The sequence below is a fragment of the Dermacentor andersoni genome, chromosome 3 (assembly GCF_023375885.2).
Source record: "Dermacentor andersoni chromosome 3, qqDerAnde1_hic_scaffold, whole genome shotgun sequence".
Lineage (NCBI taxonomy): Eukaryota > Metazoa > Arthropoda > Arachnida > Ixodida > Ixodidae > Dermacentor > Dermacentor andersoni.
This window is the reverse complement of record NC_092816.1, coordinates 76,854,989-76,880,021: the sequence shown is the minus strand read 5'-3', so window position 1 is coordinate 76,880,021 and position 25,033 is coordinate 76,854,989. Positions and strand designations below refer to the sequence as shown.

At 46.2% G+C, this 25,033-nt stretch overlaps 1 protein-coding gene across 2 annotated transcripts in view; it reads left to right on the top strand.

The window, feature by feature from the left end:
* Positions 1-15,649: 15,649 nt before the first annotated feature.
* The window catches only part of LOC126544595 (rap1 GTPase-activating protein 1-like), a 292,574-nt gene continuing 283,190 nt past the window's right edge, over positions 15,650-25,033 (top strand). For both annotated transcript variants that reach the window (XM_055061716.2, XM_050192017.3), the window contains exon 1: positions 15,650-16,261. The gene's annotated coding sequence lies outside the window, so the exon portion shown is untranslated. The remainder of the gene's footprint in view (positions 16,262-25,033) is intronic.

Below are 25,033 nucleotides of genomic sequence, written 5' to 3'. Positions count from 1 at the left end.
GGGTGTCAAACTTCTTGAAAGATAGAAAAATATTTATGGAAACAATAGAAGGAGAAAGTAATTATCACAGCATCACGCAGGGCGTTCCGCAGGGCAGTGTTCTTAGTCCGTTTTTATTCAATTGTGTCATGGCAGCCTTGCCACAAAAGCTCCCGTCTGGTCTACGGTATTCTCTGTACGCAGATGACATCTGCATATGGGCCTCTGGTACTAATATACAAGACATTCAAACAACGCTGCAAGAGGGCCTTGATAGCATCGACACCTTTTTAAAAGAAAGAGGCATGAGTCTTTCATACGCAAAGACAGCCGTACTTCCTTTCACTAGACGACAGATGATTAATTTCCAACTTAGGCTTAACGGGCAAGCTTTGATGTTTGTGAAAGAGCATAAATTTCTTGGAGTTATTCTTGACCGCCAACTTACATGGGCTTCACACATCCGCGCAATTGAAAAACAGACCAATGCAGTAATAAACGTACTTCGGCGACTCGCAGGCACAACGTGGGGGGGATCAGTCTCTTCGCTACTACAAGTTCATAACGCACTCATAAAACAAAAAATTGCTTACTCGGCACCTATTCTCCATGGTTTATCGCAAACTTCTGAGGAACGTCTTCAACGTTTACTAGCAAGGGGGCTGCGAGTGTGTCTTGGGGTTCCGCAGGCTACCTCGAGTTCTTTAGTAATTGCTGAAGCTCGTCACCCCCCATTTCCAGTCATACGAACGGTTGAAACATGCCGACATATTTATCGCATCTTAACCCAACACGAGAAGCATCCATTAAACCTCGCGCTCACCGAAAGAAACAAAAGCAAAATTCACGATGTTGTTCGAGAATATAAAACATTATTACCAAGATTTGAATTATGCAAAGTGGATGTTAGTTACCCTCCCTGGATGTTAACATACCCTAAAATAGAGTTATCGGTTGACGGGATTATATCTAAGAGAGACATGTTCATAGTAGCCGCACAGCAACTGGCACTCTACCAAATTTACTCATTATATCCCCAGTACATCCACGTTTATACAGATGGTTCGTGTCATAAAAATTCCTCGACTTCAGCATTCGTCATTCCACACTTAGCGCTAGAGCAAACATTTAAATTATCCCGGGAGACATCTTCCACCATGGCAGAACTATTTGCAATCCTGTGTGCTTTGCGTTTCATAACTTTAGAAAAACATTCGCAAAAATGGGTTATCTTTAGCGATTCGCAAGCCGCTCTCACATTACTACAGAGCAATAAGAAAAATTCTTTGAACACTTCGATATTGTATGAGACGCTCAAAGAACTTACAAAAGCAAGCGCAATGAACCACGTAATTGCATTTCAGTGGATTCCTGGGCACTGCAATATTCCTGGTAATACTGCAGCGGACGCAGCTGCGAATCGAGCGCACAATAACGCAGAGACAACCAATCTTCCCCTATTGCGTAGTGAAGTCCGTCTGATCCTGAGACAGATTTCTTGTCGTCTCAGCAAAACTACCTGGTTTGACCAGCAAACTAAGAACTCGGAGTTGTACTCAATAGACCCATATATAAACTTAACAATGCCGGAAACTCTAAGAGACAACAGAAAATTTGAAACTTTAGTACACCGGCTGCGTCTTGGTACTGCATTTACGAGACACTTCTTGTACAGAATAAAACGTGTCTCTAGTCCGCAGTGTTCTTGTGGACATCCAGACGAAAATGTGCATCATCTTCTCCTCGAGTGCTCGAAATACGATACACAAAGAGCGGTACTGCAAGCTAATTTGTTTATATTAGACAGAAGACCATTCACTCTGAAAAAGATACTTGGCCCATGGCCAACTGCGGGCCTTCAAAAAAGAGCGCTTCTTGCTCTGAAAAAGTTTTTAGAGGAGACCAACATTTTGGGAAAATATTAAGCATTGGATGATCCGAATACGCTAAATGAGTTACATAAACGTTGTTCGTGGTGCATAGTTGGTTTATGTGGTGATCGCAACTTTTACGCAATACGTATAATTCTGTCCTGTACTTGAAGTGTATTACAAGTGTTGTTGTGTGTTTTGGCTGTTCAAAACATCGGACTTCATATATGCGTACGTGGACTGAACTCATGCACAGAACTTTGCGACTCATGTACTGTTGGACTGTATATTTTTTACTGATCCGGTGTTCTACTGAGTGTTATATTTAGTGTCGCTATCTCCCTTTTTGCGCAAATTTGTTTCGTCTGCCAAGTGACAAGGAGTAGCCGGTGCCACCACATAAAGGCGCCAACCTCTCCTAACATTCACTTCAATAAAAAAAAAAAAAAACGTTAATGTTCCGCTCGCTCAGTCGATTATTAAAGCAACCGCTTGTCTGTGCTATATATGCGCTTGCTCCCACCTGACCATGAGTGTTCAGAGACAACCATGCTCGTGCGCCTTCGCCGAGATGGTTATGTAACGATGCCACTTCGAGCACAAAGGCAGAGCCTCGCGGCATGGGTCGGTTATAACCGACACACCTTGCTTATTTTATTCGCTGCAGAAAACACTGTACGGTAGGATTCAATTTACTAGCAGTCTTTCTGACGAGGTGCGCCCGTCCCATGCAAGTACTTCACAACCGCAAACTTTCGCTTATAGTAAAATTATGTTCATGAGCATTAAAGGGACACTAAAGACAAACACTAAATCAGTGTATATTGTTAAGTTATTTGTACAAAACTACATTTCCGTTAATTTAGCGGTAAAAGGTTCATTGTAGAAGATAAAATGAAAGTAAACGCTTATTTTCCTTTTTTTTCTTTTTTTTTTTTTTTTTTCACTGACGTCCGGCCCTCTGGTGCAGGCACCCTGGGGCACCCTGTGTACCGGCACCCCAGGGCCGGTACGTCAAAGTGATGTCCTGGATTTCAAGTATTATTCGATATTTGGGACAGCATGCCCAAAGGTTCTAGTTAGCTGCTAAGTTCAGTCTTTGGCTCTTTTAGAGTACGATGTAGTAAATATCTTGCGATAAAAATTAACTAGGCGCCAGCAGACAGCGTCACAAATCTAGGACGTCACGACGAACTGGTGTGGGAGCGTTAAGGTGGCGTCGCCACCTGTCTTACTTTCTTGCGCATTATCTGACTCTTCAAGCCTATGCTCACAGCAAGCGCCCATTTATTCTTATTATTTCTTTAGTTTTCCGGCAGCGTAATTTAGACAAGTGCTGTCGATCGCCTCGTCAACTAACGCCTCTACAACGAGATTACCTGTACAACGAAGCATTTCGTAAGTACCGGCCGAGTTGCTATCTTCCATGTGTGTTGTGAACTCTTCTACAAGAAATTTGCCCTTACAACTAAGGCGTATAGGCGCCCCAAATGAGTGATTTGTTGCTTTACAACGAACGCACGTATCGGCGCCACCATTTACCTTCGTAGCAGCGACAAAGCGGTGGCGCTAGGGAGCCTACATACGCACGCAGGTTCCTTAGGACGTGCGCACGTAGAAAACGCCTGCGAGAGGGAGGCTCCGGACGCCGCAGCGGCTGTGGTAGACACCCCCCTCGACTTGACGGTCCGTCTGCTCGGTATTGACGAACGACCGACTACGTCATCACGGCCATCAAGGACGGGATGAAGACAAAGATCAACGAAGGCGGCAGTGATGAAGAGACAGCAGAATTACCAAGAATTCTGGCGAAGCTGAACCTCGCCTTAATTCCGGATATCACCGCTAAACACTCCGCGAACCTCGTTGCCATGGCGCCGGCCGCAGTCACTAATCCTGCCAAACTAAGTGCGCAGAAGAAAATTAGCGACTTGATTCACTAAGTATCGTTTGAATTCATTCTCAATAAAGATTTTCTTTTGCTGAAACGTGCTTAGCCTGCTTTATAGCGAGAGGTCCGGTGCGTGACCTTTACAACGAAGTGACCTGCTTAACAAATTATTTTGGAGGTAACGAACACTTCGTTATGAAGGCCTTTGGCTGTACGGCTCAAATTTATTTTCTCGTTGATGTCCCTTTAACTGCAGCTTTAGTTTCTGTACGAGACTTCCACAGGAAGTCCTCTGCAAGAGAAACCTGTAAGGCCTTCGGATATCCAGCTGAGGACATGCGTTACGACTGCATCTTTAGGCGGATGTATGCATTTTGTGGAAGCAGTCGGAAGCAAGTATATTGGCCTCCTTACAGAAGCAGGAAGAATTAGAAGGCCTTTACAAAAGGAGCAGTGCGACGTTTCGCGCAGGAGGGGTATACAAATGAACGCTGCAGGAATATAAGTTAACTCATGCATGGTGACACTGTCTTCCGCTTGTCCCTGTTTGCCTGCGCTATAAGATTCTTTCTGAGTTGTCTGCTCGTCTGATACTCTGATGTCCGGGCAAGTCTTTGGCTTAACTCGCAATTCGGGCAAGCACTTGAGAGCAAAAATTACAGGCCGCCTAGATCCGCTTGCTCTCAGGCAGATAGAATGACAACATTCCTCGCGAAGTTACTATCGCTGCCGCGAAGTTACCGCTGCCGCATACAATTAAGTATAACCCGTTGCCTGCGCAAATATTAAAGTGCTAGCATGCATGAGAACTTTACTTTAGCTCTTCCCACTTCTGAACAGCTACCAAATAATTGCTTATGTCATATTACCAGAACCATTGTAATATAAATGACAATCAAACTCAATATCGCTGACAATAAGGTTATTTCTAGCTTTACTTCTTTATTTAATTCTTTACTTCTGCTTCTCCCTCCTCACAGTCCCCACTGAAAGGATAAATGACTATAATTATATTTAGCGACACTTATTCATACAGGGATATATGGATACAAGCAGCATTTAAACAATTTGACTATATACCTCACATCCCCTACATTCCAAATGACAGCTATAAACGGACAGAAGTATACGCGTATTTTGCAACATCTACATCACACAAAAAACAACGCAACAGCAGAATAGCAAAGGAAGCAAATGGAATTTTTTACGCTGCGGCCCGCAGCTCTGCCCTAGGTCAAAGCTTCTCAGGACCTTGTAAATAAGGTTCTTTGTCTGTCTGTCTGTACTCTGGTTAACCTAACTGTCTTTCTCGTTACCTTCGCTCTCTCTCTCTCTCTCTCTGTCTCCCTCTCTCAGTTGCCTGCAAGAGCTGCTGCTATGGGTTGTCTTGCAGCTTTCTGCTACTTTGATGTGGAGTAATTATACATATATATATATATATATATATATATATCGTTTTTCTGCCGTGATACTTCTCCCAAATGGCGCATTTCCGCAGAGAAAAGCGGGGCTACACGAATTCAGTACCAAGCTTCACTATATTGTTAGGGCGGCCGCGGTAACACAACAGTGCACTGGATGACGTATGCAGAAGCCTTCACTGCAATAGTAACCCTAAAGAAACAGGGGCCTTCCCAAAGCAGCTAATCGTCCATGTTTTCTCATCGCTTCAACTTACACGTCTGCCTCGCGTTACCTGTGACGGTGGGATAGACGCCGCCGTATAGACTATACTTGGTAAAGCACCGCATGCAACGTGCGGTCGAAATGCTTTCGGCTCCCACCGGCGGCAAAGTTGTCTTTCATTCCACGAACGTTTCCTTTGTTCCTCTGCTGAAAATATGAATTTTATCGCTCATTCGCTTAATTTATCATGAAGTATACAGTTCTCCTAAAGCAATGTCACTTCCCCCATGCTGTCTTTTGGCTTCATAGTTCTGTTACTAAACACCGAGCCCCCTCACTTCTTATTTTTCTCTTTATGTTACATTACGAATAATTTCGCACGTGCCAGGGCCACCGTTATGTATACAGTGGCCTGTGCACTGACCCTCAATACACGCCATCGTGAGTTCGCCGGTCTCGGCAGGCTCAGTCGCCAATATGTTTCGGAACTTGGTGTACACTGTCGGCTATGCTATTAACACGCTTCCAGCTTTTAATGTGCTGTCCGTCGTTAAGCGAGGAATGACAGGCATTCCTGCGCAGTATATTGTGGCGTGCCAAAGGAGAGGGTCGAGCTTGTGGTGATCCCTTGGGGTTAGCGAACATAGAGGCGTGCGGTAACTCACTCACTTCTAAAACATTTATATGACGGGAGCTTTCCCTGCCTGCACTGAGAGAAAAGAACGGTCCGTACGGCATCCGCGGCCTGAACAAATGCCGTAGAAACTTCGCAAGGCCGTGAATGCTTAGATATCACCAATACGCAAAAGCGAGAATGCAAATGAATATTGTCGCATAGGGTGCGAATATACCTGCGGCACTGAGCCAAGCACGCACGCACGCATGCATACTGCATGCCTGCGTGCGTACGTGCGTGTGTGTATGTGTCTAGCATGTGTCCTTTTCAGTGCATGTGTTCGTGTGTGTTGCACATCCACACAAAGATCGCAGCGAGCGCGACGCTATCGTGCTGAGACCGACTCTGCAGACTTATGTCGTCGACGGGAGGGTATGGTACCTGTATACTCTTAGCGCCGGCAGGAAGGCTTCGAAAATGCTTGCGCCGGCAAGTATGTTGCTGACGCACGGATCAATGTTTGACCTATCCAGAATAGCTTTATTTACTTTCGCCTTTTCATTACCACGGTTTCCGTCAGAGGCTCCTTGTTTCGAGCATTGTTCTGTGTGACCCAAACTAGGTCGCTCGCGCTGTCTTCCCTTTGCTCTTCTGTCATTCTTCGCTTGCTGATTTCCGCTTCAGGACGGGAAGAAAGAAAGGCGAAACGGTGCTGGATGAGTACAAAAAAGGAGAAAACGGCGATAGACACAGCAGCCTGAACCCCAGCGACTAATGGACGAATGTTCCAGCCCTTCCTCCCACGTCTTTACTCTCTGTACGTACAAGTTCCTTTTTTTTTTCTTAATTGAGCGTCCTTTACTTTTTTTTCGCCACCTACACGACTAACAGCCATTGTTAACAAGCAACCCCTATGAGTTCCGAAACGTCAATTACCTCGACTTTCTTTTACTTTTATATGCTGCCTAACAAGACGAGTCTTCGTCTAACTTTTGACAACCCTCCAGCTCCGTATCACGGAGTAAATTCAGGAGAAGCCGGAGCGCCTCTCTCCTAAATATCCAGTTTCCTCGTAGGAACACAATGTCACTCGTGCATGCGTGTGGGGCCATCTTGAGTTTCGGTCCATCTATTAACAATTGACGTTATATTTAAAACTCCCAACATTCTATCAAACAGTGGTCGATGTCGCCAATTATACTTGACAATGCACACGCGATGACCTGCCAAGCCCTTGTCTTGCACCGCCGCGGTGGGAGAGAAAGCAAATGATAAATGAAAGGTGGGGAGGTTAACCCCGACTGAGCCCAGTTGGCTACCCTACACTGGGGAAAGGAAAAAGGCTACGGAAAGATTAAAGGAAGAAGAGAAAGTCCACTGGGGATATCGTTCGGTCACTCAGTCCGGCTCACAGACGCTGTCTTAATCAGGTAGCTTTCAAATATCGCAGCAGCGCTTTTGTGGCCTTTTGTAGCTGCCATATGCGAAGTCATGGTCCCAAGATCTTGTTCAGAGGGAACGGTTTTCTTTCTAACTATTTGAGAGCTGTGCACAGGTCATGTCTTTCATTTTCAAAAGATGGGCAGTAGTACATATGTTCTGTAATTTGCGCTGACCCTGTGCGGATGCGATAAATGAGGGAAGATTTATTTCTGGGAAGTCTCTTAGTCACACAGGCTTTGTGTGGTGGACACCGCAACAAGTTAACTGACTTAAGCTGACCTTCCTCAGTAGCTCTTCTTGCGTCCTCTGTAGCGGCCAGTGCTTCCCTCTTTAAGACAACGGGGCAATGAGCAGGCATTGCTTGGAGGTGTGCAGCGTAGATGGTGCAGAGGTCCAGACACTCATCAAGGGAGCACTCTCCTCGCGGTTCCATACTGCTGCCGAATGATTAGGAGGAGACCAACGGGACGAGAGGCGACGCGGCATGTTATAAATGTCGCCGCGTGTGGTCACATCCAGCAGGTTTCGTACCACGTGTTATCGCTATTATAAAGCTTTCTGGGCGAGTTGGCGCATGCTTGATTTGACAACTATAACAGCGCTAACACATGCATCCACAAAGGAACAAGGACGAGACACAAGTGCTGTGCATGCATGTGTTAGCGCTGTTATGGTTGTCAAATCAACTGTTATCGTTAATGTCGACAGCGCAGTTCGGAGCACCCGCCTGCGTTCTATAGAACCTTGATCTCCGTATACTCTCTGTGCGCTCACGGGAACCATACCGAGCAGCGCGTCTCTATTTAAGTGGGCGTTAATTCTCATAGGTGGTGTGAACCGGGGTCTCTGCCGAGCGCTTCCATATTCTCGCCAAGTTTAGCTGATAACGTTGATCCCTACCTAAAATATTTCGAATCTCGGAAAGCCTCACCACATACGGGAGCGTCTGTCACTGGCCAGCCAGTAATTAAGCAAAGCGATGCTATAGAGCCGAGGGAAATTCTGCAACAGCGCGAGGTCAATGTGGGAATCAATCAAACCCGAGGTTTCTGCAGGGATCGCGAAACCGGCGCTGTGTCGTGTCAGCTTCGGACCGATCGGAGGCACAATGAGTTCGTAGGTATATCTTCCGGTATGTGCTAAACTCTGAAGTAGTCCCGATAACAGAGAAGGAATGTGAGCTGTAATTAATTAGTGGCCTCGTCGGGTTCGGAACACCTGAGGTAAAGGCCTCCAGCCTACCCCGAATTCGTAACGGTACAAACGCGCAAGTATCCCCAGGCCCGCCATTTCGAGAAGTGAACCGCTGTGCCAGTTTGAATTCCCGTCGAAGTTCCCTAAGCGCTAGCGGCACGTCAATCATCCACTGGAATTGTCAGTGAACTTACACCGTCCTTACACACCGCCTGCTCCCGCGCTGGCGATGTGTAAAGACAGTGATCGATCGATCAGTCAATCAATCAATCAATCAATCAATCAATCAATCAATCAATCAATCAATCAATCAATCAATCAATCAATCAATCAATCAATCAATCAATCAATCACAATCAATCAAATAGACCTTCACTTCCGCTCCGATGAGCAGAGAGCTACAGAAAAAGAAAAGCCGCATAACTTGACGGGCTTGATGATGACCAAATGAGTAAGAAATGGACCAACTTGATACGAGAAAGAAAGGTAATGGCAGCAATTTACAATAACGTCAAAGTGAACATTACGACGATACGGCACACGACGAGCATCACGAACGTGCACTTGCGATGTAGCAAGAAACATGCAGTAAAGTGTGCTTGCTTCTAGCTTCGGGCACTGTGTATATTATTTATTTATTTATTTATTTATTTATTTATTTACTTATTTATTTATTTATTTTTCATGCACGTTCCGCCAAGTACTTGTACGTAGGCCTCAACTGGGGCTCTTCATTGAAAGTACGCGTGTTTACTTTCATTTTCTTTATGCTGATTAGTTGTCTCTTTCATCGCGCTCAAGAATTATTGAGTTTCATGTGCCATAACCGCGATATGATGACGAGGCACGCTGCAGTGAGGAACTCCAGATTAATTCTGACCACCTGGGTTACTCTATGCATAGTACAGGGGCGTTTTTTTTTTCTAGTTTTTTTTTTTCATTCTTTTTCTTTCTATTTTTTATGCCCCATTGAAACGCAGCCGCCGTATCTGGGACTGGATTACGCATTCTCGGGCTCAGCCGCGCAACGCCATAACCACTACAAAACCCCGGTGGGTCTTTCTCCGCAATCCTGATAACGACCTGTGTGTCCCGGGCAAAAATTTTGTGCATGACCATTTCTCTGCTCAGTGTCGTAACTGTACACGTTCGGGAGCCTGTTGTGTTAAGCTAGGTATAGTAGCGTAATAAATTATTCAGTCTTTGCAGGTGTCATGTAAAGGCGAACGACTTCGGGAGTAAGAGTCAAACCTCCCTCCCCCCCCCCCCCCCTCTGGTTATGACTCCCGCATGAAAACCTCTCTGTACGTGAGATGGCGCCACGAAAACGCAGCTCCTGGTCCAAAGGCGGTGTGGTTCGTATCCGAGAACGTGCGGAGTCGTGCCTTTCGCAAGCGCGCACTTTTCACGTACTAAACCATAACCATTAATCTGACATAAACATTGATCTGAAATTACGAGCACGTGCACGAACAATGTCATTAAACGCCGCAATGACTGTACGACGCGCGAGATTGCTGCAACTAATCGTTATTCTTAATTTAAAAGCTCGCATGATGTTTATTGCCTGATTGCAAGCATAATGATTAAAATGCAGCAAGTTAAAATATGCGCGCGTTGATTATTTCGAAAAGCAGGCAATAACAACATTGGTGCTACACTTCTCTTGCATCAAAAGGTACCTTTTAAAAGAAAACACCGTAATTATTCGTAATTATTTGTCTTTGCACCTTTGTTTAACGGGGTGAAATATTTGCTCAACGTGAACGACGACAGTGAATATGCACATTCGATGATTTAAAGGATTGTCAGGCGTCAGCAAATAATTAATCACATTTCAAAGACATTAAATTTTACTTTAAAGAATCGAATTTGATGCTCAGGCGTCAGGCGCCTGTAATTTCACTTTTTCCGCCTGCCCAGGTGGTGTTCCATGATAACGTCGATCCCAAATCATCGAACACACATCTTCTACACATGATTAATTTTCGCATGCAGACGATATTACGAAACCAACACAGCAACAAGGTTCCACTTTAGAGTTGCTTCTATACCGGCGACAGAAGTTTCGAAGATGAAAGCAGCAGCTTTGAAGTGGAGCCCACGCATTTCTCCGTGCCCTCTGCTATACGGCGTCATAAAGAAATTCGATTTGCGTGACAAATGTAGGGTCAGCTGATTATTTTTTTAATATATATACCTTAGTTATTTTGACATGCAACACTTTGTGCTCGCTTGTTTGACGACCAGCGCATTCCTTGTTTCGCGTTCACTTCGGTTTTTCGATACTGCGAAACGTATGGCCGCTGTAGTTTATCATTCATACATTTCTTGAGTTGTGATGCCTTCGTTACTGTCAAACGTTGCGTGGTTCGAACTCTTTCTCTGTTCATTCACTCATTCCGCGATCCCCCTTACGAACTACCATCAACATCAACACTAACTGCTTCTCTTTTTACAGCGAAGCTGTATAAGTATAGGATCCAGAGTTTCGTGGCGTCTGCGTGGAAAAACTATCATCGTGCGGGCCGATCCTGGTGATAGTGCAGAAACGGTTGCAAGCTCAATGGCACATACCCCTGTGGGCTCGGGGACCTGTAACGCGCCCTTGAACTACCCTTGTCACACCTAGGACCCAGATTATCATTACAGCAATGACTCGAGCGTCGTCGTCGTCTTCAACAGCTGGCTGGTCGGCGCCCCTCGGCGCGACCAACCGCGACCAGTGGGAGAGGGTGCTCTCCAGCAGCGACCCGAAAGTCCAGCATGGACTAGTAAGGCACGCTCGCCGAGTAGCCACCCTCAGTGGTGCCCTGGAATAGGGGCGTCGACCCTGCGCAGATGGGGAAGAAGACCGTGAAGACGGCCGACCGCATCTGCCTCCGCAAATTTCTAACCAATTAGAGCAAATAAAGTTTTTCCTCCTCCTCCTCGGCGCGATCGCACTCGTGCCACTGCTCCCGCGTTCCTCGTCGTCTTCCACAGCTGGTTCCGTTGCCGCTCGTCATTCCAGCGTATAATTTCACTTTTTATATATATATATATATATATATATATATATATATATATATATATACGAGGGTTCACGCCTCAGGGCACACAGGGGTACGGGATGTGGGCGAATAAGGATGAATAAATGAATGAAAAAATATTTGCGGATCTACCAAAGTCCAGGAGGGATCGATAATATGGTCCCTGTCTTCCAAGCAGTAATGGCTATAGGATTATGCGGTGAAAGTGCCGCTGCCGCGAGGTGCCGGCGCCTCGTCGGTTTCGACGCAGGGCAAGCCCACAGCAGGTGGTGGATTTCGGCTTCGGCATTGCGTGACTTGCAGACTTTCACTTTTCTGTCGTCGTAATGGGGAGGCCGCGTTTACGGGGATGTGAGCCACTGCTTAAGGGAGTATGAGCCATTCATGGTCTTACGTGACAGAGACATTTACTGACAGAGGTGACACGCCAATGCGTGGGCGCACCTATATCGTCCCGATGGGCACAGGTCAGGACAATAAATATGTTCGTACCTTTGTTCAAAATTCTGTGTCACCTCTGTGTCGCCTCTGTGTCGTGCGCTAAACAGCTTCGCTGGTCAGCCACCTTCGCCGAGTGGAATGTTTCAGGAAATTTCTTTTCCCATCTTGTAAATTCGCGAACTTCTTTGGAGCTTGCGTTTTCGCCGTTATAATCGGGCATTACGTTTACAGAAAGAAAGAGAGACAGAAAGGCTGAGTAACGCAGCTGCACGGGCAAAAATAACTCCGGCCTGACCGAAGCAAGCAGCTGCGCTTCAACTGCACATGTCCTGCGTAGAATTCACCCGCAAAATTAAGGACAAAGATAAAAAGAAAGAAAAACGTAGAAGGCAGACAAAACATGGGAAGAGAGGAGGCAGCCGGCCGCAGCTGCAGCCTGTATGTAATGCGCAAAAAACCAGCAACCGGGGGTAAAAAAAGAAGGTCGCTCAAGCTGCACGTATACCCGGAGAAGCGACATCAGCATTTGCGCGCCGAACCTATACAACGAGGGCAGGCATGCGCTTAGTAATACGTATACTTTATACAACAGGACTCGGCACACACCGGTGCATTTCGGTACTTGTGCACTGCATGCTGCGTTGCCGCTGCACCGTACAATGTTTCGATAGTTCTGCTCTTAAATTAATTTGCAAGGCGTTTTGCTAAGCGCACTAGCCACAAAAGCGAAGGCAAACGGAAACAGCTGTCGTAAACTGCCGTGAGTATTGTGGCGTCGTATATACATCACGGCGAAACCCAGTCGAAAAGGGGAACCGGCCTGGAATATTTGGCTCCGTCATATGCGAACTTCTTCGAGCAGGTTGGAGTGACGTTTCCCTTTAGGAAAGGCTTTCCAAACTTCGTCTCTTTCGTTTGATGTTTCGCACGCGCGTCAGTATGCATGAGTGCACTGCGCAAGCTCCGACCACGTTCCAACTTCCCGCTTCGCAACTTCTCAGTGGTATTTGGGGCCAATTAAAGCGTGTGTACATGTGCCGATGCCTCGTCACATTGGGCATTCCTGCGCTTCGCAAACGAATGAGAGCGGGGTGTCACGAAATATGCACGTGACAGTGGCATTCGTCGCGCACAGGTTTCAGAGCCGTCTGCCCGTAATGTGAGCTGGCTCGCATACTGGCAAAAAAAAAAAAAAGAACGAAACTGCAGAGTGATGTAACACCCACTGCCCGGCTTGCGAAGTTCGCGCTTTGAAAAATTAGTGAGGAGCTAATTAAAGACATCTCCACAGCAACACGAAACAGTTTCGCGCTTTTCCTTCGTTCTGCGATGCGATTTCTCCGCTTCAAGTTGCGACGTGCACGTCTATGAATTGGTTCGGGGGTAACCTAATCAGTGTAAACACATCAAAAACGCAGCTTATACGTTTTCACATTCTGGCAAATCACTTCTGCCGAATCCCGCGAGGCGGAGGAAAGGTTCGTGAAAGGAAAAAAGTGTCGTCCACCCGAACGTAGCACGAAGCTTCAAAGGAAACCCATGCGGGTTTCTTAGACGGAAAGCTTCGCAGGTCAGCAAAAAGAAAATCTTGGTCCGGGATTCGCCCACGGGACCAATGCTCCCACACTCGTACTGCGATCTGCTGGCCTCCTGGTTATATACCTCAGATGGAAGAGCGACCACCGCGGAAACGCGCTAGTCCCGGGTTCGAATTCCGGACTAGCCCGAATTTTCCTTCAGCGGCGAAGCATTCTTACTGAGAAACCCGTATGGGTTTCACTTGTAGTTTCGTGCTACGCTCCGGTGGATCCCAATTTTTCCTTCCATGTTTCGATGAAAGTGCATTTAGGCCACCGAATGCTCTTACAAACACGTCCGGCTGTTCTGTTTGCAATTGCAACCCCGTTGCCTAAACATCTTCAGTCAACCAATTTTCCATAAACTTCGATAGTTACCTCATTTGGAAATCGCATCTTGGATACTTTTGCCGTAAACTCTGATCAGTGTCTTGTGTGCTCTACAGCATCAGCGATTACGTGCCATTGTCCATGCGCAAAGTGAATGTCCATACAATGTGATGCAGTATTACCCTTTAAGTATGGAAATTTATGGGATTTGTGCCGCACGCTTGCAAACAGAGTTAATTGACTTTTGTGCTCTCTCCTAAACACTATCACACGCCTTCGTTTAGAAAAAAAAACAAAAAAAAAAACGTCATGTTAGAAACATTCACTCTACCTGACTTGAACAGCTTACTTGAAGCCGCCGTTCTCAAGCATTCTTGGTACATCCCTCAGAAACTTCCGCATATCCCTCCCGGCACCATCCAGCCTAAACAACGCTAGTGTATTCCTCGCCGGTCAACAAAATGTGCAATAGAACGCGAAATTATTAGGTTCCGTCCTTTTTGTACCCTCTACCAGCAAGTGCCCGTCACGCTAGTGCTAAGCGCAATCTAAAGAAGCTAGCGCGATCTACTTCTGTTTGTATGATTTGTTTGCTGTTGCTCACGTCCTTTAATATTCAAGAATAACTGAAATTGTAACCATGTCCTGTTCTTTTAAATTATCTTTTTATTTATTTGCTTTACTTAAACGTGTACCACTTCTGCTACCTTTCCTTTTCTCTGCGGCTTCTTTACATGTTATAGTTGTCCTTTTCTGTTTACTGCCCTGCCGAATGCTCTAGGAATAACTGAAATATTGACGGCCCCTTATTGGGTAGCTTTTTGTTGTTATGTTTGTACTTATGCCACCTATTCCTTTCCTCTGCAGATTCTTTCAGCACATTTTTATTCCTTTCGCCATTTGGAAGGGTACTTCAATTTATGAAAGTAGCCGTACAATATCTGCTTTCTTTGCCTTTGCTTTCTTATCTGTTGGCATTTCATAGCATCGATTGAATTGGTTTTGTTTTTTCCTTGTCCTGTTGTTTTCATCTATAGCAGTTTGTTGTTGCCTGCCAGGCCCTGCCAGTGAAGCCCAGCGCGATATTGGCAGGCCCGATTCTTGTACCTTCTCATTGAATGCTCTGAATAACATTATTATTATTATTATTATTATTATTATTATTATCTGGCAGGTCCTGTCCGGCAGTGCGACAGAAATTTCGAATGGCAGAAGATGCGAGAACCTTCCGCCACGATTCTCAGCGCTAGATAAGCGCACATGTTTCACGCAGAGAGAGTGTGAGAGAAGGTTTTCTATTATTATCATTTAAATCAACAATGGACCGCTGTGAATAGCGTTCACCGCACCGACACACAGAGCGTAACGTGACGTCGACGGATAAGGGTAAGGATGAAGGCGGCGTGGCAGCGGAAGGTCGTTCCAAAAGGTCGTTCAGCACGGCCAGAAATTCGAAACATCCGGGGCTGGCTTCCCTTCTCACCCCAGCCCGCGAGCGTCCAGCTCCACGTGCGTGCGCGGCGAAACGGCGAACGCGATTGCGCGCGTGTGATAGTTCCTAATATTCCCTAGCCTAGGGAATGAAACGCCCTCGTCGCACGCACGCACGCACGCACGCACGCGCAGCGACGACCACCGACGCGCGCGCGCGCGCGCACACACTCAGCGGCGCCGGCCATATTGAAAGTGTGTGCGCCTGCGCCGGGTCCAGCAGCGCGCGCGAGAGTGCAGGCTGCTGATGCTCTTTGCGCGACGGCAGAAGAGAAGGCGGTGGAGTGCGCGTGTGTGTGCGTGCGCGCGTTGTTGCGTTCCCTCTCCCCGCGGCGCATTCGACGACTCGGCGTCGTCCGTCGTCGGGCTGCGAGATCGCTCGGTGCTCCCCGCTCGGTCGGTGGCTCCGTGGAATCTCTCTCTCGTGCGGGACGCCCCCTTCCTTTTCGGCGGCGGCAGCAGCAGCAGCAGCAGCAGCGAGGAGTGTTGTTCGTCGGCGGCCGGTTTTCAAACACTGTGCGCATCGCTGGGGCGCTGTCGTACCGCTGCTTTTCGGCTTCCGAGACAAGCGGGGCCAAGTGTCTGTTTGTCGTGTGGTGTTTCACGCCGTCCGAAGCGATGTCATGTGGATAACAACAATCGCCGAGTGACTTGCCCGGCCCGTTGTGGTCGTCGTCTGCTCTTCGTCGCCGCGAGCTCCGCGTGCGGGACGGGTCCTCCCCACCCCGCCGTCGTCTGCTACTCGCCTCTTAATACAGCGCCTGAAATCGGTGAGTGAAGCCACGCTTGCCGAAGCTACGTTGTCGAGATCGGTCGTTTTCATGCCTATTTTAAAGGTCGCCCACGTGTTGTAGCCGTGAACACGCACGCGAGTAATCACGCCGTTAGTTTTGCATGAGGGAGCAAAGAGAGACTCCGATAAACGAATAATAAAAGAAAGGAAAATGACACCTGTGTTGTGCGCGGCACGTAGTTAGGATTCTGTTTCACGTTGCGCTTACAATGCGTTTCACAATGCGCCGCGGCTGAATTTAAATAAGTGGTTCGTTACATTTTCTTTTTCTCTCTGCCGATAAATCCTTTTGTCGCAGAGACGTTTCTTTCCTGAACAACGCAGTCGTCTTCGCAGGCTTCACGCATTCCCCAACTGTTCACGACGATGCCGTGTCGTGTCTTATCAAGATGACTTTCCGGGATCTTCTAGCCCATCGCTTACGTGACGAACATGAAATTCAAAATTTCATGCAAGTGTGTGTTTCAGGCTACTAGTTCTCAGCAACAACGAGACATTCTTTAGTCACTAAGTGGCTGCAAACAGCCATAACATTTACCAGGTTTCCTTGATAATTATTTTTACCCGCCGTGGTGGCTTCGTGGCTACTGCGACGCCATGATAAAGCACGGAGTCGCGGGGTCGTATGCCCGCCGCAGCGGCCGCATTTCAATGGGGGTGAAATGTGAGAACACCTGTGTACCGTGCACTGGGTGCACGTTAAAGAGCCTCCGGTGGTCCAAATTATTGCGGAGTCCCCACCTGCGGCGTGCCTCATAATCAGAGCGGGGTTTTGGGACGTAAAACACCAGAATTTATTTCCATTACTTATAACTGTTTGTGGTGTTAATAATCGCAGCATACATACATACATACATACATACATACATACATACATACATACATACATACATATACGTCATGATCAGAAAGAAATTACAAATCTTGTTCAACACATCGTGTAGAAAAAATATTTCAACATGTAAGTGTCAGACGTTACCTAGGTACAATACTGACCGAATACCACTATGACAATACAAAACTAGCTATTATGCACCACACATTGGCACATGGGCGGGAGTTAAGTCTACAAAACTGTTCCGAGTCCAATATAGGGAATTTACGGAACGGTGATGTTGCGTCACGACCTCACCTGGTAACCCGGTATTGATAGCTATAGTTTATTCCTCGTGTATCTACTTCGGCCCTCAATAGTTGCTCATTCTGTGCAGCCATTTGCCTTTTTCACGGATACATTAAACTGTGCACTATCAATGTCCCATAGAATAGAAACAAAGAGATCGCTTTGTGAACGAGTTTCACATGTTGTAAACATAGATGGAAATCATTACCAATCGCTTGAACGCGAACTCCGACTTATGCACACAGACATAGTACATAACAGATAAGGCGTCAACGAACTACCACCTAGAGGCACTAAATAAATAAATAAAAAAAGCCGGCAGATCCCACACCCTGTCCGAATCGATGTTATGCGAAGCCTGCCAAGTTAACGAAACGACCGTGAGTGCAGTAGGCGGCTGTTTCATGACCTACATGACACCATGTCACGATATTCATGTCATGACCTATCATCTATGTTCGTCATACACTCTTGTCATACTATGCCAGCTTTGGTACACGCCAAGTTAACGAAACCACCATGAGAGCACCAAGACATAGGCAGCTAGATAGATACTGTCAAAGTGGCAAATGTTAGCCAAGAAATGCTTAGTATTTAAAAATAAATAAACATAAATGCAATACAAACCACACGAACCTGGCTTGCCCAAGCAATGTTGGAAGCGACTACAAAACCTGTAGCGAGCATGAGTAATAAATTTGTATCGCTTGTGGCTCGCGATGGATGCCTTTAGAAGAAATAAATATTACCAGGGAGTTTCTCGGTCATTGTTGGTGAGTGTGTCCAGTGCACCCCATTCAAGCAGTGCACGCGTTGTGTTTAGTTACAGAGAGACAGGGCACCACGTGACAGAGTTACAGTACTGTAGTGCGGCTAGCTTTTGATTAAATGTGAATTTTTTTCTTGCTTTTAGAAAATAAGCTAGGTGATACTTCACTTCATAAAACCGTATATCTTTGCTAATTTGCGAGTGAAGTAATACAACCCTGTACTCCATGAAATCTTCGTTACATACACCATGAATCGGCGTCCTCATTCCAGAATCAACAATTAAAATAACGCTCTATGGTTTCATCGCTTTAGAAGGTGTTTCTCCATTAAAGCTAACTGATCTCTATGTGTGTGCTCATGCTCCTTGTTTTATTCTTTTTTTTTTCTTTTTGAGGAGGGCTGTCTTACGACATGGAAATAAAAAAATATGAATGAAGTTCACTAAGTGTCTGTAATTAGAGTCGTCATCACTCCACTTGCTAAAGTCAGAATGCCGGTCGCTGCCGAGATCAAACCATCTGAGCAGACTTGTACGTAACGAATGACATGTAATTAATTAATTGTAATCAGTTACGTTCTTTGGTAATATTGTAATTTAATGATTACTTTATTTACTCGGGAACGCACAGTGTAATTCAAATGCTTTGTTTTTTTGACTAACCGATTACCTGTAACCAGTTACATTTTTCAGCTTTGCGCACTTAAATTTGGCGGGAACTACAGTGTTCAAAGGGTACACATGGGTCACCTGCTTCCTGCAATCAGTGTCGTGCAGCTACGCCTCGATCACCTGAACTTGGTAGACTTGCACATTTGTACACCTCTCTTGGAAGTCCGACCTCTGAGCTTTCTTCTTATCAAAAATCTCTCTCTCTCTCACTCACACACACACACGCATGCACACACACACACTCTTTCCCGGAAGCGCTTTTAAGCGACCTTCATAGGCGTTAATAGCTGTTACTCAATTCTTCTTCGCTTAGTGCAGTCTATACGACTTCTCCAATCTGGTTCTGGTGGTTGTGGTGGTGGATTGTTACAAGCGGGTTAATCTTAGAGATCGAGGGCGGCGATAGTTCCGCCTGGGCGTCTCTTACAATGTTACTGTGGTGTATGTCACCACGTGCCCATAAAACCAGTATCTGTTAGGATTGCTAGAAGACGATGTTTCTTTGCAGGACCACAAGGTCCAGCAAAGTGCACGAAACTACCACAAAGGGACCACAAGGTCTTGCAGGCACGCATGCAGAAGGCCCATGTTTTGAAGCTTCCCAAACAGAGCGCCCCTTTCGTTTCGATATTTTGGGCAATCCCACAGAAAGTGCTCAATGTCTCCTGTCGCTTCGCGCGCAGGGCAGTTTGGAGAATGGACACGCCCCGTCTTAAATAACCATGCTGGTTATTTAATGTGGACATATAATGGTGATCACTTAGCTTTATTGGAGAAACATCTTCTAAAGCATGAAACCATAGAGGGTTATTTTAATTGTAGTGATCGTGGAATGACGACGCAGATTCATGGTGTATGTAACGAAGATTTCGTAGACTGGCAGGGATGTATTACTTCAGTCGAAACTTAGCAAAGAATTAAGACGTCTTGATGCGAAGCATTTTCTAGCTTGTTTTTCTAAAAGCAAGAAAATAATTGTACGTTTAATCAAAAGTGAGCCACACTACAGTAATACATCGATTCCCACAGGACGTGGGATCTGCCGGCTCCTTATTTATTTATTTATTTATTTATTTATTTATTTATTAGTACCGCAAGGTAGTAGTTCGTTGATGCGTTATGTACTACCTATCATGTCTGTGTGCATAAGTCGGCGTTCGCGTTTAAGCGATTGAGAATTATTTCGAGCTATGTTTCCAACATGTGAAACTCGTGCACAAAGCGACTTCTTTGTCTCTATTCTTCCATCGGACATTGAGAGTATACAGTACAATGTAACTGTGTAAAAGATTTATCACGGCACCACAACCACCGCCACATTGGAGAAATCGTATAGACTGCACTGAGCGAAGAACAATTGAGCAGATCCTATCTTGTGAGCAAGGTGTTCGTACGTTGCAACACAAACGCTCTTCTATCCACCGAGTTTTCAGTGTCACTGCCAGATGTATTCACAAGAAAACTATGGAATATTATCGAAGAAAACTGTGGAAACCAGTTCTTAGCAAAGATAAACAACGTTTGAAGGGCTGCAGAGGACGCATTAAAGGAGCCAGTTTAGCTAACTCTATTTACTGTATTTGTGCAACGTTAATAAAAGTAAGGTGGAAAGTAACGTTAAAGTAGCCGTATACTTTTTAGTAACTGCTCAGTTGTTCTTGTGGGGCTGTTATTGGTAAGTGCAATTCATTCATTTTTGCCATGAGTGATTGTAATTGTAATCAGTTACTTTTTTTTCTCTCTCTCTCTCTCTTTCTCTAACGTGTACAAGTATGCATCTGAGCAAGGACTCCCGGATGTTTCTTCTAGCTGCATAAATCCCCAGCAGGCGGTACACATCGGTGTCTTGTGCCAGGGTTGTACACTTTAGGCAGGTAGCGTTGTCATTGGCGAAGCTTGTATTATGAGAGAACTAAAGAGTGAACTTAGCACGGTGCAGGGACTTTTACTGCCCGCACAACGTCAAAAATACGGGAAAAAAAAAAGAAATGTTCAAACACGTGACGTCACACTTATTTATACAGACGCTGTGGTTTCGGCGCGAAGTTCGAGAAACAGAACTTTAACCTCCCTTTTCCGCTCCCGTTATCAACCTATAGCAGGGAAATTAACAAATATGGAGTTGCGAAAAAAATATCCTATCGGTTAAAAGCTTATGTGTGGCTGATTCACACCGGTGATTTCCATAGGTCGTTCGACTGAGTTGGTCACGTATGCGACCGGTCGCAAAGGCTCGCTTTGATCGGAATAATGTCGTATATCTTCGAAAATGTTGAACCTTAACCACACGATTCTCGCTTGCAAAAGAAAGACACTTAGCGAGCGATCGAAAAAATTGGCAAACGCTTAAATTTCAATTTGATACGAAAGTTGGGAGGGGGCAGAGTAGGGGGAGGAATCGGGGTTGCGATAAGCCGGACCTAGCCTCATCAATGGCGTCGTGACGTCATGACACAGATCGGAATTTGTTCATGTGGCCGTAGCAAAAGGGCTTGGCCTAATGCGGGGGGGGGGGTGAGGAGGTTCGACCTCCGTGCACTTACGGCAAGTTCTCGTTTCGCGCCTTTTCATTTCTCTTTTCTTTGTTATTTCTACATTTCAATGAAATGTACCAGTTTCCTTCCCCTATCCGTTCCTAGCTTGGTAGTCTGTTTGCATCATATGATTGTGACTAACAAAAAAAAAAAAAAACCGTTGGCTTTCTTCACTTCTCTCTCTCTCTCTCTCTACGCACCATAGGCGGTCTTACACGGCAAAGAATTTTTATTCCGCTGTGACACCGTATGTAAATTTGAACGATGAGGTGACCCTTTATCTTGGAATACCCCTCTCTGTGCCGTGCGGCAAAAACAAGGGGATTCATCTTGCTTCCCTTCGGGCTTCCATTGTATTCGACCGCTCTTCCTGTCCTCATTGTATCAAGCCGTAATCCGTTTAGTGTCGCTGTTGCCGCTTCGTTCCGCCGGTGTGTCGCCGAGCCGTACCGCGATGCACACACTGCGCATGCGCCTGCCTTGCGTCTGCCTTATTGAAGATGCTGCACAATCGCCGATCGCCTGCCGTTGGTCGCCGTATGGGTAGGACTTTTTTGCTGGAGGAAACAGTCGCAGTGCATAATGTAGGTGTTCTGCTTCTGAGTGTGAGGTCGCGGGTTCGGCTCGTGCGACCGCGCATACGAATAGGGGTGGTATGGACAAGCGTTGGTGTATAAAGTGAGGCGCGATGCGAAGGTAAGCGCGTGTTTAAAACTGGCCGTATTTGCTGCCCCGTTTGTATGGAAGAGTGCCCACCCGTAGTCTCCTCGCACTTATAAGGGTTTGTTTATTAGGGCTCTTGCAAATATGATTGGAAGGTCGCTGTGAAAAATTCGAATGGGAGGCCAAGCGCTAACTATGCTAATTCGTTTCTTCTGTCCTTGTCGCGTCTTAACTGGAAACCCGTCACGGTAGCCCAGCAGTAAAGACGCTGCGCTGCGGAGCTCGAAGTCGGAGGTTCGATCCCTACCGCGGCGGCCGCATTGCGAAGGGGGTGGAACGAAAAAAAGAATCGAAACGCTCCTGTACTGTGGATTGGGTGCGTGCTATAAGGGCAATCCTATAAGGGTTCAAAATTTAACCGGAGCTCCCCATTTCGGTGTGCATCACAATCAGTTTGGGGTTCTGGCATGTCAAACAGCAGAATCTAAGTTGACTGAAGAAACTCGAGGAGAACGGATAATGGGACTACTATAGTACATTTCTTGAAGGCGTCTTTATCGTCCCTGATAATATGTAACGATAGAACGAAAAAAAAAATAACTGCAAACGAGAATAGCAGCATTAAACTTAAGTTGCATACGTTCCATGACAACCGAAGTTTTAGACTGTTATTCGTGCTTTGAAAACCACAGTTTAGGATAAGCTCGTTTGGCGTATTCCTCGTACCGCGGCCCTGTCTTCATTACCTCCTCAACCCCCTTCATTCCATATATAAGACATATAACGATGTCGTACGCCACACTGCATCGACGAAGTTATTTCGGGGTGAAAGCATATTTAGCGCCAGCAAACAAGGACGTAAGGGAGACGACAACGGTGATTAATGCCGGCTTAGGCTCTAACTGTTCTCTTTAACCGTAGTACTTAGACGTTGCGTATCATGTCGTGCATTCTTACCGTATACTTCTATGGGGACGAAACTTGGAGAGCAACAATGAACCTTTAAAATAGCTGAGGACCGCGGAACGAGCATTGAACGAGATTGATTGAACGTTAAGAGACATTGAGAAAGCGGTATCAATTAGAGAGCCAACGGGTGTATAGCTGATATTCTAATTGATGATTAAGAGAAAGAAATTGTGTTGCGGCGGCAAAGTATTGAGTACAGGTGATAAGCGGTGGTTTGTCGAGTCGCGGCCTGCGTGATCGGGGGACGCACGCGTTGACCGTTCGCGCCCCCGATCTCGGAGGCTGTGACTAGGCCGCCAGAATGGGTGCCAAGGAAAGGTATAAACGCAGTCGAGGACGACAGACAAATGAGTGGTGCGATGAGATTAGGAAAGTTGCAGGTTTAAGGATTTCTGTAAAGTCAAGGCAGGGGCGGTTGGAGATCGTTGGCAGCCGCCTTCGACTCGCAGTGAATTTATAATAAGCTGATGCAAATGACGGTTACGGCCATTATTACGCAACAGGTGCAACCTTGATAAAGTGCATTCTGTAAATTGCATGAGCTGGAAACGCAGTATAACATACGGCAAGTTGCTGGGCTGATGCGTTTGTGCATGAGCATCCACCTGTGACACATCGCTTGATGGAGAGCGGTCGCTATAGCAACGTGCAACTGCCATTATACTCAAGTGCTGCAGAAAAAAGGCTGTGTTATCGTTTCGCCTTCCTATTCGTTCCTAGTGCGTATAATGTATATCATGCCCTCTCCTCAGAGCGGTATACTTAGGGCCACGCGCGCGGCTAGCAACAGTACAAAGCACAGGGAAAAAAAAAAAGAAAACGCGAGGGTTACAACTGCACCTGCGCTGATGCGATCTTTTTTTTTTCTTCTTATTTCCCGGTAAGCCGTGCGTGACAGTTATCTGAGTGAGCCGCCCGCGCGCTTTTTGTAGCGCTAGCGCTGTGCTGCTTTGCGTTGTTATTGTTGCCACAGCAGCAGTTGTTGTCATAGTGAGTGAGCCGAGCAGCGGTGCGATTTGGAAGAGCGCTGTCAGCCTATGTGCCGCCTTATAAGCGCCGCCTGTCTGCTCCGTATCCCGAACGAAGCAAAAAAAAAAAAAAGAACTATTCTTGGAACTGTGTCCATGCGCTTTTCTGCGACGCTTCCTGTAAACTGTCCGTACGAATTGCAGTTTAGGAATTCCGTAAAAAGCTGTGGGTTCTATGCTCAGATGTCCGTTGCCGTCACGGCTTCAGGTTGGCGCGCTTTGTCTCCCTCACTTGTAATGAGAACGTCATGTTCACAAAAACAAAAACACGAAGAGAGAGGGAGAGAGGGTGGGAGAAATGACGAATGTGAATGGCAAGGACATTATCCAGGTTAACCAGGGTAGCCAATCTGGCCGGTTGGGGGCGCTGCATTACGCGAAGGAGCTAACAAAAAAAAAAAAATGAAGAAGAAAGTCATAAGCTAATGTGCTTGGAGCCGTGTGTACGTAATGAAAATCTCAAGCGCCGCTACGTCACCAACTGTGTAGCTCACTTCGGTTGCATTCATCAATTCAAACATTCAAAGCCTGTGGAATGCGAGGCCACGGTCCCGAGATACTGTCCGACGGGAGAGGTCTCCCCTGTAGCTGTTTTAGAGCTGTGCGGAAATCAAGCCTTTCATTTTCAAAGGACGGATGGTAGCACAGAAGGTGTTATACAGTTTATTTGCAAACACAGGCATGCAATCCGCGCTGTCTTATTATTAATGAGTATGCGATGTTGAATGCAGTGGCCAGGCGCCAAAGAGTGTTTATTTCACCTGAAGAAGAGCAGTTAAAACTATCATAGTACACCTTACTCTCTCCTGTGTCTCTGTCGGTAAAATCATCGCTTTCAGTGAAGCTGGCGGCGCCACTTGTCAGCTGTTAGCGCTAAATATAGTTGCAATTCAGTGCTTCCTTATATAATCATTTTTTTTTACATTTTTGTTTCGTTGTACGCTCATGCTTGCCAACTGTACCTGACTTTCAAGAGCTGAAAGAGGCGGAC